Source organism: Lagopus muta, chromosome 1 (assembly GCF_023343835.1).
Source record: "Lagopus muta isolate bLagMut1 chromosome 1, bLagMut1 primary, whole genome shotgun sequence".
Lineage (NCBI taxonomy): Eukaryota > Metazoa > Chordata > Aves > Galliformes > Phasianidae > Lagopus > Lagopus muta.
In genome coordinates, this window is record NC_064433.1 from 84,258,939 (window position 1) to 84,279,889 (window position 20,951).

The window sequence follows — 20,951 nt, forward strand, 5'->3', positions numbered from 1 at the left end:
TTTTCAAGTCCTGTTCAGGAATGTAGATGTCACTACTGTGTGTCAGCATTCATAAACTTGACTTCAGTAGAAACACAATACGGTGTTTATGTCCAATAAATATGAATGGAGTGCCCAAAGCAATAATATTTGGAAAGAATCCTAATATTGTACGTTCTTATTCTAGCGCATGGAAGTCATTTGTTTCTGGCAGTACATTATTTGATTGCTATATGCAGTAACCTACATTTGACATAAAAAGATAAAATCTTATTAATAAATCCAGAGCACACTGTTCTATTGCTCTTGCACAGTTTGTGTCAACAAGTGCATAGCTGATCTATGTAATAAAAAGCCCCACCACTGCTATATGCTAGTTTTCTTGGTCAACATTTGACATTCAGAAGGCCAGTGCTTTTCTGAGTATTGGCAGAGTGACTACTTACATCAGGTACACTGACTTATAACGTAGCAAGAAGAGAAATGTAAAGTGTGGTGTGGCATGCACTATTTACAGACTGGGGATATTATTTCAAATGGGAACACTCGGAAAGAGTTGCACAGCTCCTCCCAAATGAGTGCCAGTGACACTTTTTTTTTTTTTTTTCAAACTTAGTTCTGTATTTATTGTATGTATATTGGAGAAACTGCCCCAGGATGCGCTGAAAATTTGGTTTTGCACTTTAAAATATATTTAGAAGAAAATAGGATAGCAGTGGCATTAAAATGAAGTACTAGATTGGATTCGATATTTAACTGTATGTGGATTTGGGCCACTCAGTTTAGAGGCACGGCTCACCAGACTTGAATCTTCTACCACATGGAAAATTCAAACCTAGTTCCATATTGTCTGGCTGAGGCCCAGGCCTTTAATGCAATGCATGTAAGCATACACTTAAAAGAGAAGGGCAGAGGACTAGAGGAAGACCCTGTTCTGCTACATCAGGGATATTTGAGGTAATTCAAGTGGGGGGCCACAAATTTACAGCAGCATAACTGAGTGAAGAATATGGGCTATGGTCTCCAGGGTGTTAAAAAGAAATGAGGGCAGTCTCTTGAAAGCTCTTTCAGCATTGAAGCTGTTGAAATTATATAACATTTAATAATCCCTTCTTTATTTTCAGACGTATTTGTTAGGTCCAGGAATTATTATTTCTTCTTGGCAACAGCAAATCCATCATTCTCTAATTTCCCCACCTTGGAAATTGCATTTTTTATTTTACAGTTGGCATCACCCTCAAAAGAAAACAAACAAGCTGCTAGTCAGTGAAAGAAAGGAAAAGAAACATTAAAGAAAGGAAAAGAAAAAAAAAAACTTCAAATCATGTTTAGCCCCATCTGGCCTTAGAAAAACATGGAAATGGGTGATCAAGTACATTTTCCAGCATGGGCTGCCTTTCAAGGGAAACAAAATGTGGATATTTCTATGTCTAGACCACAGAAGAAAAAAAATACTTCAGTGCTAATTAACCCATCAAAAGCTTACAAACCTTGAGTGGTGCTCAGCAACACATGTAGAGATGTTAGAAGATTTAAGCTGCCAAAGGAAGTGTGGGAGACTACAGCCTGAGATCAGGAGATCTGGGTCCTACTGCTTACTCTTCCTGCAACTTGCTCTTTTTTTGGGTTGCTTCAGTAACTCACCTTATTGCCGCCTCATTTTCCCTCACTGAAAAATGGGGTTGTGATAGTACTTTCTCTCCGAGAGCTCTCCAGTATCAGGAGATGAGAAATACTATGAAGCAAGTGCTCAGTCTTGCTTTTCTGCATGGTATATTATTTATCTGGCCATTGTCTAGGTAGAAATCGCACTCTCCAAAGTTACATGCCAGATATTGTCAGCCACTGAGTAAGCGCTCATGTAGGGCCAGCGACACTGCTGAATGACCATCTATAGCTGAAAGTAGTGTAAGAGATCAGTGAGAAATGTGTACTGTGAACATGCCTTTAAAAAATAATTTCAGGATAAATGGAAATGAATAAGCAGAATGTTTCATGCAAGCACATGCTGCCTTTTATTCTTCCCAAACTTCTTAGCCCATCTCTATGACCACCTGCCATTCTGATTCTGTTGACTGCGAACAAAGTGGAAATCATTCCCATACGCCTATGTTTTGTGTTAAACAAATACCCACTGGAAGACAGAAAAATCCCTATTAGTTGTGTTAAATAAAATCCAGGCCTACCTGGATCTGGAAAATAAAAGAAGGTGATTGACTAGTATTTGCTTTCTTACCTCCTGCTGTCTTGTCAGCTCCCTCTTATACTTGCGTAACTCTCCTGCTGGTCTTTTACCACAGCTGCCAGCTCAAACCTATCTGTACTAATTTAGCTGTCTGTATTACTCCCTCTCTCATCTGGAAACAGACATTCCTCATCTCTTCACATGCCATCTGCCATTGATTGGAGCTTTCACAAACCGGAGATTTCAGAAACTGCTCAGGAAGGAAGAAAAGTTGATGAAGGGTTTTTTGGTGATGGCTAAGGAGAGCTCTGTGTTAGAGATTGGCACCTCTGTACGTGGCTGAGAACAGCTGTATGGGACCAAAGCTTTCCTGTCCTTCTGGATGGGCTGTTCTCTGTACAGCAAAGCACAATGGTGGCTGTGGTACCTCCTTACCAGAGTTAGTAGGAAGAGGAGTAGGAATGGGAAAATAAGTCTTAGAGCAGTCAGAAGAAAGGGATAGAATGTGTGCAGTCTTTCAGATTGTGATTTCTGGAATTCGGCATTTCTTCCATTCCAATTTCACACCAATAAATCAGCTCACTGCCTTGCTTAGCATCTATCTAGCTGATGTTTGGGTTGTCACCCACTGACTAGTAGCATAAGGAGTGCCCAAATAAAACTTTATAGCCCACCGGGTTGAGATGCTAGTTCAGGGAGAACTTTATGGCTTAAACATATAAATAGATGAATTAACATCGGTATGACAAGCTTCAAGGCTTGCCTGATAGGTTTCCTCACCATACTTCTCTCAGCATTTTGCCTCAGCATTACTCTTTTTTTTTTGTTGTTTTTTTTCCTCTCTGACTACATAAAGCATATTTTCATCCTTCATCTTGCATCATTTAAATCATTAGGATTATTGAATCACAGAATCATAGAATAGATTGTGTTGGAAGGGACCTTGAAGATCATCTTGTTACAACCTCCTCCCATGGGCAGAGCTGCCAACACTAGATCAGGCTGCCCAAGCCCTCATCCAGCCTTGCCTTGAACACCTCAATGATGGGGCATCCACAGCTTCTCTGGACAGCCTGTGCCAGTGCCTTATCACCCTCTGAATGAAGAAGTTCTGCCTAACATCTAAATCTCCCCTCTTTTACTTTAAAGTCATTATCCCTTGTCCTGTCACTATCAGATCATGCAAATATTCTGTCTTCCTCCTGTTTTTAAGCCCCCTCAAGTACTGGAAGGCCCCACTGTGATGCCCGTGGAGCCTTCTCCAAACTAAACAAGCCAAGCTCACCCTGTCTTTTTAGGAGAGGAGCTCCAGCCCTCCATCTTTGTGGTCCTTTTCTGGATCTGCTCCAACAGCTCGATGTCTTTCTTGTGCTGAGGGCCCAGGGCCTGGATGCACTGCTCCAGATGGGACCTCACAAGAGCAGACTAGAGGGAAATAATCACCTTCTACACCCTGCTGGCCACACCACTTTTAATGTAGTCCAGGCAGTTGGCCTTCCAGAGTGCAAGCCCACACTGCTGGCTCATGTCCAGCTTCACATCACCCAGAACACCCAAGTCCTTCTCCCCAGGGCTGCTCTCAATGAGTCCTCCCAGTCTCCACACACATCTGAGATTGCCTCAACCCAAGAGCAGCACCTTGCACTTGGCCATGTTGGACCTCATTAGGTTTATGTGGGCCCAATGTATGTTCTCATTCATTTTTGCTCTGGATATCATCTATCCCTTCCTGTACCTGTGTCTACTTCTACTCATCTTTGTCACAGGATCAGAGAATTGTATTAGGTAGCTGATGTTGGTCCACACTGGAGGTCTCCAAATCTACAAACTCTCTGGGCACCTGTTCCAACTTTTGACCGTTCTTACAGTGAAGAAGATTTTTCTTAGATTTAAATGGAACTTTATAATTTGTGCTCATCAATTCTTGTTCTGTCAGTGCACACCCCCTGGGAAGGGTCTGGTTCCATCTTTTTGACTTCTTTCCCTTGGATATTTTTACACATTGATAATATCACACCTTTTCTTTGCTTGAGACCCACCTGCTTCTTTTTATTCCCTCATTAGGTTATCATAGCAAATGTTAGGCATTGTAAGGGCTACTCCAGTGAACAAGCCCTAAGAAGTTCCTGGCTGTCTACAAGATGAGATAAACCTTGTGTCTGTCTGTGTCTGGGAGACAAATGCCCCAAAGCTGGGAAATGTCAGAGGAAGAAATAGGCTGAGCACAGGCAACAACTCTCTCTTGGAATTCTCTTGTCAGTGGTGACAGGGAATTGAACTCAGTATTCAGCTCTGTGTTGGCCTGATGCTGGAAAAAAAGGAAAGCAGTGCCAGAAAAATGTCTTCTCTGGAGAAAATGAGCTCTAAACAAAAACATGAGCAGTTTAGAGAGGAATCAAGTCAGGTATCTTCTTAATTCTTGGCTGAAAGAAGAGTGATACGTGCATTGTTGTTTTCACAGAGCAGGTTTGGATAGCTACCTGGATGGTGACAGAAAGTTGAATTTAATTTGGAGGACAGAGAACCTAGAAAATACTTCTGTGTGACAAAAAACTGAAGAGAGAAAATGCAGCATTACAGGGTGCAGAGCTCTTAGGTGCAACAAGGAATCATAACCCAACATGCAAAGTTTGAGTTTAGCTATACGTCTGTTGCTGTAACATATATCAACATTTCTTCTCTATCTCCAGTTTTAAGATCTGAGAGTTATTTGCCCTTTTCAAAGACTTTGTGAGTTCATAGGAGTGAAACCTCTAAATCATATCCTGCAGATAGTCATGCCAGCAATGTGAACTCTGAAGGATACAGTGATAGGGGAAGTCAAGTCAACTGGCTATTTGAAACTGGTAAGCAGATTTTTAAAAACATGCTAAGATTTGATAATGTGAAGGAAACTTGTTTGAATTTGGAGGCTTTGTTATAATTTATTGTAACTTCTGAGTCAAAGACAGCACGCCAGCATGTTAAACGAAACCTACAGAAAGCCAGACTGTCAAATTAATGATGATTTGTTACCTGTGATCTTACAAAACTGAAATTAAAGAAAATAGAAGACTTTCAGCAGTCCAGCTGTGTGTTCTGCTTTGGTCATTCAGGAAAGTAACTTTTGTTCTTATCATTCTAAAAGCATTTTCTTGTCTGAAAGGGGAACATTTCTGTTAGATTAAGATTCCATTGTATAATTTAATAGGGTTTTTTTCTTGAAAATTGAAATATTTTGTTATTCTTGTTAGATAGATGGTCTTTCCACTCTTCCACAAATATAGTGCATATGTATTTATAGTATGTATATGTTCCCAGTGTAAATCCTCACAAAGTAGGGTGCTCTGTTGAATAAAAATACTAACTTCAGCCCAGATTTCCTCATGGAGGACTGTGCTAATGACTGGTTTTCAGTTTGATAGCTAAATATTTAAAAAGTCGGATCCAAACTGAATTTTCTATTTCTGCCCAATGTGAACAAATGACATTTTTGGTAGGTCAAATTAAATGCTCCATTTACGTTTTGGCATTCAACAAGAAGAGAGATAAGTGGAGATTAATGACTAGACTTGAGGAATGTGGACAAACCCAATGAGGAGACTTTGGGGCTATGAGATTAAAAAAAAAAAAAAAAGCATGCTCTCCATTTTGCTGTTGCTTTACTTTTCACACAAATGTTCTAGAATGCAGCATGCTGTTAATGGTCAAAGGAAATCTTTTGTGCGCAGGAAATTGTTTTTTCTTTCCAGTTTTTCTTCCAAAGAAAAGAAAGTAAACAAGAAAAGACAAACTGTGTCAGTCTAATATTTTAAAAATTTCCCGTGAAATGAAAAACAATTATTTGCCCGTTCCCACTAAGAAAGATTTTTATAATTTGAGTGGAAGAGCTTCTGGTCCACCAACCATCAGCAGTCATTTGTAATTTCCCAACTATGTATAGAAAGCTCATGTTTAATTTTAGGTTGATTAGAAGAAGCAATACAAATGTCCACATTTGCTTTAATACGTTACTTCTTTTTACTAAAAAATACTGCACTGTGTTACATAATTATGCAGCATCATATCTATTAGTGTTTTACAGAACATGGTGCTGTATTTTATCAGAATATATTTCTTCTTTTCTGTAAACACTTAAATATTAAGCAGTAGCAGTGAAATTAAGCAGACTATGTAAAAAGAAGATCATGGGAAGATATTCCATTTGATGGCAAAAAATGTATTTTGCTCATGTAGAGTCCTTCTGTTAAGTTACTGAAAAGGCAGGAAGTTTCTTTATTTCTTTCATGTATGAGCTCTGCTTGAAAATCCTCTTAGGGGTGTGTAGGTTTATAATTTCCTGAAAGATGAAAGCATATTACAGAAGAATTTGGAAAAGACAGCTTAGAGAGCATTTAAATAGTTTGGTAAGTGGAGTTATAATGTGGCGATTCCTCCTAATTCCACAGGAATCAAATTTCCTTAGGAGCAGGAATAGACAGGAGTAGAAGTATTTCTAATATTTTTGTTTAAAAAGAATCCGAAATATGACACAGCAGTCATGATGCCCCCTGCTAGTTTTTCACCATTATTCAAAGGAAGCAAGAACTTCTGCAGGGACAGTACTGAAGAATGTAATGAACTGTGAGCAAATGTGTCCATCAAAATTCTCATCAGAAATGTTCAGATTCACACGTTTGTGTGGAAGGGTTATCTGCTCAGACAACAAGGTAAAGCTGTGTGACTCAGGCCACTATCACGGTAGGAGTAATGAAAACGTAAAGCACTAGTTATTTCAAACACGGTGTGACCAAGTTACAGGTCAATATAGTGTCCTTAACCTGTTTTGTGGCATTAAAGGTATGCATAGTCTGTCAACAGACAAAATATATCAGTCTTGTGGAATTCAGAGTCCATCGCTCATACAATTCCAGAATTCAACTGCACTGATGACAACATTTGTTCTCATATGTGCAGGCTGACAAAATCATACTGGAAACCACTGGTTATAAACTTCAATTCTTCGTGTAGAGCTGATTTTCTTCTCTCACATCTTTAATGGAGTGTTGCAGTTACTTTGTGAACTATTGAAGTTAAGCAGCCAACTTCTTTTCGTTCCACAATAGGCTAGCATCTATACTTCTCTCATAATCTCCTGAGTGCTGATGTCTGTTCTTGAGCTTTTTTGCAGCCTATCATCACACTGTATAAAAGTCATTTATAAGTCTCATTAACAGGGACCCCATTTTACAAGAAGCAGTCTGTCGTTAAGTTGTTGAGGATCAAAATGCTGCAAGGAATGTGGTTTGTGCTTTTTCGCTTTTTTTGTTTTATGATGTTATTAATTTCCTTTGTGGTGTCTGGCAGAGGCTTAGAGGTTGATAGGATGTAGTCCTGTTGAAATGACTTTATGCCTGCAGTGGTGTGGTCCAGGCATTTTACATCTCACCATATGACATCCAGCTGTTTCTTTCCCAGACACTCCCAGTCACAGACCCCATTCATTTTTCCTTTGTGACGTGTGACATTTGTGATAGAGTGACATTTGTATGGGCAAAAAGTCCTTTACATAGCGTTGGCAGTGTAAAAACCACGATGATGTAGTTCATATGTAGCAGCCCTGCTGTGAAATGCTTTGGAAACATGCAGGTACTACAGTGGGATTTGACTACAGTGTTTACCTCGCTGATTGATACGCTAATCACCTCACTGTTTGAGATCCATGCCAGCCATTTTCTTTCTAGAGGAGAGGAAGACAATGTACAGAAGGACTGAGAGGACTGAAGTGAAAATGACTGCTTCCATCTGGATGCCCTTGGTTTCTATAAGGGCGCTCAGCTGATGTTGTTGCCACAATGGGTGCTGTGGAATCATCTGCATTAAGACAACTGCCTAGTTTTAAAGGAAATTATAAGCTTTGAATTTAATATTTAAAAGCATAAAAAGGCCCACTGCTTGTTGAGAAGAAGTTCTCAGATGGTTATTTATCATTTAGCATGCTAAGTTGCACATCAGTGGTTTTGAAACTCTTGCCCCATTTTGAAGCATAGAAAAGCACATATTCGTGTTCCCCATTATCACATATCCTCTGGCACTGCTATTGATACTGCTTGAGTGCAGTGTGGTTGGTGCTCCTCTATCATGAGGAAAAACAGCTCAGGCTTCAAATTATTTATCACGTTTGCTCAGCAAACTGTTCTTTCTCCATCACCTTTGTGGGCTTTTTTTTGTAAACTCTCACTAACACTTGTCTTCTCTATTAAAAAAAAAACACAAAAAGCCAAATCAGAGTTCTGGGCTTCTTGGGGCAGCTAGAAGTCTTGATTAGATGTCAAAGAATGCGTGCAAAAGGATTTTTCCCTATAGGGAGAAGTCCTGATAAAAGTGCAATTATTTTTGTTCTTGTTATGACTGTGGGGAAAGATTCTTTTTGGGTCTCTTGGGGGAATGAAACTGGTGAAATGGAAAAAGCAAATAAGATGAGATTTTTAAAAAAGGTCATGTTCCGTTAACGTTGGAGAAGCCAAAATAGGAATGTGGTCAGTCTGAGATGATCTGTGGTTGAATTATCAAGGAAGGAAACTGGGCTCTAATACCTGCACAGAATCTAACAGAGGCTGTGGGTCTAATGGAGCCATCTAACATTTTGCTGTTCTCATGATGCAGTGCCTCAGCTCTCGTGGTCTGTGAGCTGCCACATTTCTTGTATCCTGACAGGCTTTTTGGCTCATTTATTAGAGATGCCAAGTTGGCTGACTATGAAGCTGAATCAAAAAGACATGGACTATCTTAACTTCTTTGTGGGACATTTCTGAGCTCGTTTCTAGGATTTCTAGGTTGACCAATTGTAGATCTGCTAATGCTTCTGAAGAGTGTTGTGCCAAAATGGACTTGGGATGCAAAACATCTGACAGAATTGGAATTTTCTTAAAATCTGGTTGTTTTTAATTTGGGATTTGTTTAGTTCTGGACTTTATTGGAATATCAAATGAAGTTTCTAGCTGTTACTTCCAAAATTCAAAGTATGACATTGGGTGATAATTTTGCAAGATAAATCCATATAAAATAATAATTAATGTAAAATAATCAGTAAAATAATAAATCTCATGTACTCTTAATTCTTTTCAATTTACAACAGTGTATTTAAAAATCTTTCACTTTAAGTATACTTAAATGTGCAAGAGTGTTAATGATATTTGTCTGACTAACAGCTTACTTCACTTGGACATGGAATAAATGAAAATAGTTCTGTCCCAAGAAAACATGGGTAGAACACAGACTGATCTGCTATCTGTTTTGCAACAGGATTTTACTAATAAGAAACAGGAGTAAGAATTACTCAGCGTTGCAAATTCAGAAGTATTTTATGGATAATCTTAATTCACATTGAAGTCTGCCCGTGACATCATTACACATTCATGGGAATTCATTGGTAAATAAAAGATTTATATTTGATTAAGCAAGCTGACAAGAATCTGGAAATACTTTTAATCATATTTTTAGATTTTCCATCATGCCATTACAGAATCACAGAATCACAGAATGGCCAGGGTTGGAAGGGACCTCAAGGATCATGAATCTCCAGCCCCCCTGCCACAGGCAGGGCCACCAACCTCCATGTTTAATGCCAGACCAGGCTGCCCAGGGCCCCATCCAACCTGGCCTTGAACACCTCCAGGGACGGGGCATCCACAACCTCTCTGGGCAGCCTGTTCCAGTACCTCACCACTCTCTGGGTAAAGAATTTCCCCCTGATGTCCTACCTAAATCTCCCCTCCCTCAACTTAAAACCATTTCCCCTCGTCCTACGTTATGGCAAATGAACTTGATTTTTCTTTCCGTAATTAATGCAGTTTGGGATAATTAAAAGCATACCAAAACCTGTCATAGAAGCACTCAAACCTCACTTTTTTGATTGTCTGGCTCTGAAAGGGATTGAGGAGAACTCCCAGATCCAGAGTCTCTGTGTTCTGATGGAAGCTCACAGCACAGGTCATGACTATCATGGCTTATGTTCACTGCTGTTTTATTTGAGGGCTGTTTTGATGATATGTACTATTGAACCTATATGACTATTTTTATCCTGCTTTCCAGCAAAGATTGCCAGTTGTGGCAAAATGCGAGTCTGACTACACAGAAAGGCTTGTAGGTTACAGAAAAAGGCTATTACTGGAGAGGCTGACAGCAGGGAAGTTCTGGTAGGCAGAGCAGCCCCTGGCATTAATTAGGTAGAACTCAGTGAAGGAAGGCAACCAAGCAGTGCACTCTGTGCATAAATCTGTAATTCAAAAAACAGTTCAGCACATGTTCTAGGCTGAGATTCAGGGCAGTTTATTGTATTCAAACCTTTTCCTCTCTCTTTGTCTATGCTGTTGTCAGGTTGCATTCATCAACCACCACTATAAAGCAAATGGTTAAGGTAATAAAATATCTTGGAGCAAGCTAACCTTGTAAAGGAACTACTGGTGCTTAGTCCCTGGGAGTGTTGAGAGAACAGAAAATTAGTGGTATGAAGGGTTGGAGGAAGACACAGGTAACTGTTGGGTATATTACTTCCTATTCAAGTTTTCAGCTGGATATCATATCAGGAATGTACTTCTTTGTTTGGCCAGAAGAGTCGTTTTTTCCTTCTACAAGTGGTTGTTGGCAGGTGAACCTGAAATCAAAAGAAAATGGAAGAAGCCAAGTACTTCATGTAGGAATCAAAAAACAGTGTTAGAGACACGTAGAGCATTATACAGTTACAAAACTTTTGCAGTATTGCTGTAATGCAGTAGAGAAAAATAAATGGTCCGCACGGTTACCAACTCGATGTTTGATGTCAAAGTTTAGTGAAAGAAATGCAGTTATCCATCAGCGACCTGATTCTGCTTCCATTGAAGTCATATGGAGTTTTGCCAGTGGCTTTAGTAGGTGGAAGAACAGGATCTGGGTGGATATTTATGGGGAAAAGCCAGCACTTGAAAAGTTTTCTCAGCACATTATTGGATAAATGCCACTGTCTAAAGGGCAGTGGGTGGTCTGGAGAGGAGGAGTTTCAAAGAAAAGAGATTGAAGGTGGATTTGAGTAATTTTGAGGAAAAGGTTTTGAATATGAGCAATGACTAGTCTCTTGAGAGACATTGTATGTCTAGTCTTTCTAATGACCAGAGACAGGTGGAGGGCCCTCCCTGTTGGAACAAAAATTCAGCCCAGGTTTGAGTTTTTAAGCGTGTTTCAGAAAGTGTTGGTATCAGAAATATGCACCAAATAAATGGAAGTGTACTTGAATAACCAAATGATGTTCACAGGTGTTAGCTGAACAAAATATACCTGAAGTAAGGATGTAGGAAGATAGGTACCTTGGAGACGCTTTTGTTCTTGTATCCTTGTTTTAGTTAAAGAAGCTTTCAACTCTTCACCTTACTGGCTCATAACGTCTTCTAATTAAATCAATCCACAGAGTGAACTTCACTCTGTGTTTCTGCATCTTCTGCCTCAGAACTGACAAATCACTGAGTTAGCTTCCTTGTTGCTGCGCTCAGGTCCACGTGCAAGAGCTATTGCAAAAATCAGGAAAGCTGACATCTTAACATCTTTCATTGTCAGTGGAAAGTGGTGCTGTAGCTGTCAGTTGAGGATGGGGCACAGTCAGGAAAGGTGGTATGTGAGAATAATCCACATGAGGAACAAAGTGGAATAATGAGTTTAATTATTCAACTATTTTCATTGATTTCGACTGAGTGGCCTGCTGAGAACATCGGAACTGGTGGCATACAGATTTGGTTTTTTTCTACTTGCAAATGAGAATTGTCAAAAAAAGATATGTATATAGCTCAAGGATTTATCAAAGCCACTTTATAGTTTTCTTGTCTGTGACATTGGTAGGATGCTTGCTGGATACACCAACAAACTGTAATTTCACAAAACTCCATATAGTAGTCAAGATGCTATAGATAAGGACTGAGAGACCTGAACAAGTCTAATCTTTACAGCACTGTTGTCACTGTCAAAGACAAATACAGAAAGTTCACTTGAGATTCTTTAGGAGAAATCATAGTCTATACGAGTCTGTACAAGTATAGGCATCAACATCTACCCAATACCATAATGATGAGCATGGCAATAGATGGGTAGGAAGGACAGCATGTGCACAGACATACTGACTCCTGGATCACCCAAGTTAGGTATATGGAAAGGTTAGCGCTGAGTGTACCAGAAACTTTGAGGAAGCAGAAAGACAGAGGCCATCTGGCATTGGAGAAGCCAGAAAAACTGACAAATTCAGTCAACTGTACCATTCTTCTCTCTAAATGCTTGGGTGCGTTCTGTCTCAACATCTCATTTGACAGAAAAGGGAAAATTCTCTCTTGTTTCTGCCGTTTTCTAATGTTTTCCTTTATTTCCTTCCATATGTTTGATTGATTTCAGACTATGTGCATCCACTGGAAAGGATTCAAGAGATGATCAAAGGACAGACAGAACAGGCACTGGTGCTCCGTTATCCTTTCCAGATTAAACTACTTAGTGTTAGTGTGTATTATCACTTGCAGTTAGAGAGGGATACCAATTTTACATTCCTTACAGAAATACTATATAAGGCCGCAAAGGTATTTGTTAACAGCAGAAACTTCTAATTGGCCTTTTGTATCCCTTTACAGCATTCATGGAAAGTGATGCAGTGGAGATTTATGTACCAGATGAGCTTAAATTACAGTGTAGTATCTCTGAATGACTTCTCACCCTTCATTGAATCAGTTGATCACCAATAACCATCCCTTTCTATTTATTTGCCAAGAAGATTAGTTAACGTATTTGTCTGTTTTGTCATGGAAATTTGTCAGTTTGTCAGTGGTAAAGAACTTGCCTTTTTTTCTTAGCAAATGTTTAATTTTGACACGGATATTTATGCATCTCACCTACAAGCTAGAGATTGACCAGTATTAGATTGATGAGCCGTACAGCAAACTGGAAGGACGGGGATATTTATTTCTACCAGTATCTCCCTTTGGGATTCTTTCAGAAACACACGTTTAAGCATGTCTATATATTCTATAAGAAGAAATATCAACACCAATAGCATTTCAACCTCTTTTACATCCTGACAATCGTATGTGCCTTTCTAAGGTCTTAAGAACATTGGTTTCAAACTGTAGTCACTGTTTCATGCCACTTAATTGTTTTTCCAGTTTGCCTTGGTTAAACATAATGATAGCACTGTATGTGAACTGAAAATGAGCATTTACAGCTTTCATACTGTTTATGCAGCTTGTCAAAGTGCATCAGCTTGCAATTCTGAATACAGTGTTAAAAATGTTCCATCTCACATTAAAGAATACGCACAGTGATTTTGCTGTGACACCTCTTAGCTATCTAAGCTTAGATGCCCAACTACACCTACAGTTAAGGTGACAGCAAGAACAATGTATGTTTTTCACAAATGTGACTCCATTCTGAAGCCATTTGCTCCATGGAAGGTTAGAGAGCTTTTATGATTTTGCCTACAGCTTTACCACGCTACTGATGTTTGCCTGTGGTGGAATCCCACTCGACTTCATTATCTGCAGGGCACAGAGAAGCTTTGGAAGGCAGAAGGCCACCCCTGCTGCTATTGTTGATGTCCTGGGCCATGCCATGCTTTGTTAACTGGCATAGAGGTGACTGCACAGATACCCAGCACTCATCCTCATGTTTTTTGAATTCTAATTCTTTACCAGATATCTTGCAAATGATAGAGACGGCTATGCCAGTGCAGTTGCTACTTACTGGCAACCGCTGCATTGTCAATGGCTTCTGTATATCTTAATCCAAAGAGGCGTGCTATAAATAGAGTGGGTCTCATGTGGAGTAATTCACCTCTATACCAGTTGTGCAAAACTCTCCTTTCTGAACATGCAGTTTTACACAAACAATTTGAGGTGGATTCAAGGGAATGTTCAGAATATTGCTTTTAAAAAAATACTGTAGCCCAAAGATGCTAATTGGGACCATCTAGATCAATCACACTGTCATTTACTAATAAGAGAATACTTCCAAAATTTTGAAATAAAATATTTATTATCATTTTAATTCAAAGTGACAACATATTTTGAAATATAATTTAATTATCTTTTTAAAAAAAAACAGATAATGGAAACAAAGTTGATAATGGCTCAGGTCTTCTTTTCTTGCACTTGTGCTTAGTATTTGCAAAAATGAGTATTCTTCCAAAACTCTTCCCGGATGAACAAAATCTAGCAGCAGTGCATGCAGGAGAGAGCAGCCTGATAATTTAGGTATTTGTTAATTTTGTTAAGATCTAAATACTTGCAAACTACATGCAAATTACATTTTATCCAGTTTGTGCTTGCTTTAAAACAAAAAACAAAAAACAGTGAAACTAAGGATATCATGTTTAGGATAGGCACGGTTTTCTTTTAGAAATAAAATGTTAGAATTCAGGTATCTCAATAGAACTGTAAACTATTGAATTCACCTTATGTGGAGAACGTTCTTGGAAAACACCATTGTAAAAGTGGATGTCTAGCTTTTGTGTTCTGCAACCATTCATTTATCTTAAGCAGTTGCTTTCAACACTCTTTGATTTATTGACCTTCTCATATCTAGACTGCTGGGTAGTTTACATTGCCTGTAAGGTTCCTTTTCATCTTTTGCATAATCCAGAGAAGATATTCAGTGGTCCCAAGTTCACAGTTTGAAAGTAAACAGAGTTTAATAGTAATACTTAGAGAGGTACTCAATTTAGTATGATGACTAAGGGTACAGCCTGTCCTGAAGACAGTGTTGTGAGATAGTAATGAAAGTACTGCAGCTAACACAATGACATAATGACCTAAACTGTGGTCCCAAGTTCTTGTTTTTTTCTTTGAAACCTCTTTTTCCATAAGAATTTTAGAGGTATGTATCCAGCATGTTTCCAGTGGAGAACCAAGCAAACATATCTCACTGCACATATTTGGTTTTTTTTTTTTGGTTCATATATAAAGCATGTGGAGTTGGATTCACTGGTTTTGTTGTCTGGATAAATTCAGTGTATCATTTTGTGAGCTCTGAGAGGGGGAGTTGCTGAGGGAAAACCATAGGCGTTATGGTGTAAATGTGTCCTTTAGAGTCATATACTGTGAAAAAATGACAGGTGCCAAACAGCAAGTTCCTTGGACCACATCTAGCTTTGAGCACATGAATAGGTTTTGGTACAGAGTGACTAATTTCAGGTTTTGCGTGGGAAGAAAAAAGTATTGAACGAGTAGTTCAAGTTTGATTTCTAGCCTAGAATACTTACAGAAATGCCAAGCCTGCTAACTGTACCCCACCTTCAGTATTTGGCTGAAAACACTGATGAATACTGTGAGTAAGATGTTTTATGCCAAGCAAGCCAGACACAGCTGAAGTAAAAAGGAACTTTAGAATGGGTTAAGTGAAAACAGACACTAGTGCTGTTTCAGTATCTACTTCAGAGCCATGTGGTTCTTCAGGAATTGTAAGTAAGACAATGTATATGACCTGATTAAAGGAGTGATAACTTCAATACCTTTTTTTTTTTTTTTTACATGAAGATAAAAAAAAATCTCATAAAAAAGAAACTTCACACACTTGATAAGGTGAGGGAAAAGCCTGTCACTCGAATAGAACTGAGATGACTTTCTATTGGGCTTCACAATAGTTTTGCTTTTTGCTTTTGTAATGAATTAAGTAAGAGGAAATTTGATTTGGATTTTCCAAGGTGCACTGCCAGAGACTTATGACAAAAACAGACTTTCAGGAACCCAACTGAAGGAGATGCATAACATCAGATCTGTAGTACTTCCACGCTTTTACAGAGAGACCAGCATTTGTGGAACGATCTGACAGGGAAACTACTGATGTATCCCAGGGAGATTCAGTGATTATCTCTGAGAGGCAGACAAATGCCCAGGTGCCAGCACAAAATAACAAGCAAGCACAGCTTACACAGCAAGATGAATTCACCCCCGTTTTAAAAAAAATTGTTTTCCTGGCCAAACAGTGCATAGTAACAGTGACATTTAGTCAATACTGAAGAATCGTATGGAATGATGACTAGCATGTCTAAGGGCCTGTACTTACCTGTTTTTGTGGGGCTTATGTTGGCAGATGCATTTCCTCTGGTTTAGGTTCTGTGTTTTCAGGAAGCTCTAGGTGTAGCTGACTTGCAGTTGATGTTTGCCAAATGCTGCTCATGTGGCTCTTACTGGAATTATTCCTCTGCACTACTTGAACTGAGACAAGAGGCTTCTTAATGGCTTCTGGAGTAGAAGTTAAAGATTTACTCTTTTCTAGAAGGAAGTGGGTCAGCAAAGTTTTGCCCATCCAGAAGTCAGATGGTGCACAGGGGCTGCATCCTGCCTGTTGTTGGCTCCTTCCATATGAGTGAGATCCTTCACAACTTCCTGCATACAGAGGGAGCAGTCAGGTTTCTGAGATGACTCACTCATCAACCCAATATGCCAGGGATGCTGCAGTGCTAAGAATGCAGAGCACCTCACCAGGATTTAAATTCCCCAGTACTGGTTATCTGACTATGTGTCATGCTATTTAGGCTTAGTGCTGGGCACCAGAACAGAGGCTGCATTACAAATAAAAAATACTCTGTCTGAAACATTCCCACAACATAGGGATTTTCCTAAAGTTTGTCACTGTTCCAGCATCTCTCAGGATGCTTGGTAGGCTTCATTAGTGTTAATAAGTCTGGTCTGTTTTTCCTTATCATCTACTGCATGTTGGAAGATTTCTTTGGGTTGTTTCTTTGTAATAATCCTTCAGTTGGTCAGGTTTAGGTTTCCCATGGCACCAGTTTTGGGCTCACATTTCTGTTTGCTGTATTTTTATCTTCTTTTGTGCATAAACAAAAAGATAAGGAACCGTTTAGTTCTGACAGATACTGAAAAATGTTGCAGATGCATTTTGTTCAGTACCCTAAATGAAAAGCCAGTGTGTATATTAGATTTCTGGGTTGGATGTACAGCTGTTAGGATAGAAATAATATTTGAGCTAGAGAGTCACAACTTACAGGTTTTCAGTGACAAAAACTGAGCTGATAAACATGGCTGGTGCGTTGCCACTTTGTGACATTTTCTCCTAGACTGGAATTCTCTGAGGATTGATCTGATCTGAGGATTACTGCCAGCAACTAAAAACTGACTCACTCCTTGAATGCTTTTGCTTTTTAAAGTAATGGTCAGCATGGGATTTTTGAGCTTTTCACTAGATTTGTCTTTATTCTGTCATTCCTTATCTGTTTGGTTTTTGCTGTTTTTTTCCTGAATCTGGGCAGTCTTCGATTTCTTACTTGTGCTTGAGCTTAGAAGAGCCATACCATCCACAGAAATTGTATACTTGCATTGCTGCTGTGCATTGTTATTATGCTTGAGCGACGTATGCACTGAGTCATGAGACTGCCTTTTATACAGCCTTTTATTTCATGCAAAACTATTAAATGTTCCCCTTTCAAATTCAAGGTTTCCTAAGAGATCCCTTTATATGGCTCTATTTTCAGTTGAATTTACTTTGCCAAATTTGAACTGTTTATAGTGATATTTTCCATGTCTGTCTTAGCCTGATATATTTTTTTAATGTTTCAGATTAAAAGGTACAGATGTTTCCAAGAACAAGATTAGGGAAAACTGCATTGTTTTTCTCTATTGTTGATTAAAAAAGTCAACATAAGTCCTAAGTCCATCAGGAATCTCCAGAGTCTTTCAGTCTCTGGAGCGAAAATTTGAAGCATTAGGATGAAAGAAAAGCTATGAGGAGGAGGCATGAAGAAATGAGATGGAAATGAGCCCTAAGGGATCAAACAGTACATCTAAACAGTGCAAATGTTGTTTTGAACCCATGATTCCAAAAGTGCTACTTTTCCCTTGCTCTCAGCAATTAGTTTTGAGATGCTTTGGAGGATGATTATTACTCTCTTTTAAGGCCATGCTGATTTCACTTGAGCACTCTTCATTCTGATTTTTCTTGTTTGTTTGATTGATTTTTATAATTCTTTGGATTATATTGAACATAGCTTAACTGTTCTTTCTTTTGTGCGGATGTGTGTTGTTTACATTATGAGGGTAGTGCAAATGCATTTAATGCAGTGCAAAGTGGATAAGAAAAAAAATGCCCTTCTGTGGAGAGCTTGTATTTTATGTTGAAACATGGGAAAAATACTGGGGCAGAAGGGAATGGGGTAATATGAAATTCAACAAAGGAGGAATCACAGAGGCATAAGGGTTGAAAGGGACCTCTGGAGATTATCAAGTTCCACCTTCCTGCTAAAGCAGATTCCCAACAGTAGGTATATAAAATGTGTAGGTTTTTCCAAAAATAATGCCAATTTATTTCCGTGGAAAATACAACAGATATAAAGAGCACAATAACACTGTTTGATAGAGCAAATTCTCAGCTACAAAATGCTAGTTTTCAACATAGGCACCACCATTACCTTTGCAATGTTGCCAGCAGTGATCAAGAGCCTGCACTCTGTGCTCATCAAAATCTCTTCCAATAGAGGTGACTGCTGTCACTATTGCCACTGCTGAAACACACCACCCACTGCCTTATACAGACAGCTACTGTTTGGTCTCCACAAGTGTCCATGAATGTCAGTGGGTGCCATTTTTTCTACATGGAGAATTTCATTGGCACGTTTTTGCTTCATAGACACTTCCACATCAGACTGCATTCAGTCAAACTTCCCCTCTGCTGCCATCTGTTGCACAGCAACATGTAATGGAATATTGCTGAGAAGGTTCAGCCTCTGCTGCCATACCACCAACATCCACTGCTGATGTTGAGTGCCAGTGTAATAAAGTAAGAGGCATTGCTTTCAAATATAAAGTAATTATTAGGCTCTTATGGAAAGTAATTTAAATATGAGAAGCCCTCATATATGGAGTAATTATAAGGCTTTTTAAATATAAAGCTATTACTTAGCTATAGCTTCTGTCTAGGGAAAATGGAAGACTGGAGGGCTCACATATGGCTCTTAGCCATGTGTAAACAAAAATTTTTTCTTTTTGTCTCTAGTTAAAAAGTTTTTTTTTTTCTTAAGCTCTGATTTATGGTAAGCTTGATGGGTATTATTTTCACAGGTGACATTTCCTCGCATTGAATTTTCAGTCCTTACAGCAAGAGCCATTATTCTTTCAGTCTTTGTATATAAAGAGTTATTATTCCCTCGTGGGCTGAAGCTTTGTGTCTTGCAACATACCGCATGTTCTAGGCAACAGAACATCACTGTGTCTGCAGGACTCAGTATATTTCCCTGGCAGATTGGAGTGACACGCATGGTTCAGTCCTGCACCCTTCACTAATTACAGTCTCTTTCCCAAATAAATTTCAAAGCGTAAGCCAGGAAAAAAACCAAACCAAACCAAACCAAGATGCTACATATGGGGAAAAAGAAAACTCTGTTCCATGGTTCAATTTTTAGGAGAAATTGTGTGAAATGAAAGGAATTGTTAAAGTAGGTTGTTTCACAGCTCTAAACAGATCGACAATGCGAAGGCAATTCAGAGTACTCTTTTTTTTTTTTACACCTCTGCTAATACTTTCTGCATCCTTGGCTCACATAGGGCCATGTGACTACATAGAAGAAAACTGGTGCTTAAAAAACATTTCCCCATCATGTAGTCTGGCATATTTCACAGATCTACATTCCCACAAAGTGTAGCCAAAGAACAGTAAAACTTAAATTTCCTGTGAGGAAGGTCTCTGAGTCTGGAAGAGGTTCAGGAACACATGAAGGCCAGAGTTCACACCCATTAAACACAATTTAGCAAATCAGATAGAGACAGGGCCTGCTACCCAAAGCAGCCACGTCCCATGGGTCAGCAGCAGTGGCTGTTCCCAAGCTGCCAGCCCTACCGCTGTCCTCTCCATCTTGTTCTTGGATGTCTGGGCTGACAGTCCTTGCTCTGGTTGGCTGCATCCACGCAGGGAGTATTCCAGTTACCAGGTTGTTCCTGCAACTGCTGCTCTGAAGTGCTGGAGCTTGAGTCAGGGCCGTGGAAAAAGTCCAGGAACAAGTCTGTGAGCAAAAGGACTTTTGTTCGCCCCTCTGCTCCTGGTGCCCTCATCATCAGAAAGACTTGTTCCATCAGAGTGCAGGGTGGATAGTAAGCAGACCTGAAGTGTGCAACTTAGCAGGAGGCTTGCTACTATTGCTTACAGACGAGGAGAGTAACAAAACCAAAGGTACTGGGGACAAAAACAAAAGCAGATCTGGAACTGGGAGCAGCAGCTGGATCAGAGAATACTAGACTAAGTGACAAGGGCTTTCTGGAAAAGTGAGTTCAGTGCCGGTGTGATGGGCAGATCTAGACAAAACTGAGACCTGGAGTTTGGGAATTGCTGAGTAAGGAGATCATGAACTGGGGCTAGCAGACTAGAGAGAAAATAAAGGAGATAAGGCAGATGTGATGAAAGCAAGAAAGGCCCCGGCTTCTGGCTAGTCAAGAAACTGTAGGTTTTGTTGAGAGAGTACGCCAAAAGCAGGTCAGCAACCAAGTAAAGGGACTTGAAGTGGCAGGTACTGAGACAGAACCATAAGTCAGGGCAGAAAAAGGACAGTCAGAGAGGAAGCTCTGGAGGAGGAGGTGTGAGGTTGAATAGGTGAAGGAAGGAGAAAAGCCATTTCCACAGTACAACTGGGACCTCAGCCCAAACTTGATATAACACTAGAAATAAGGATTATCTTGCTAGATACAGTGTAAAGGGCAAGCCTGACAAGTTCAAAAGAAGGAAAGAGATAATGAAGACCTATTGGTAAGAATGAAGCAGAAAGCAGGGGGAAAAAGGAGACTGTAGTTGTCGCAATGAGGGAAGATATGATCACATGTGCTTT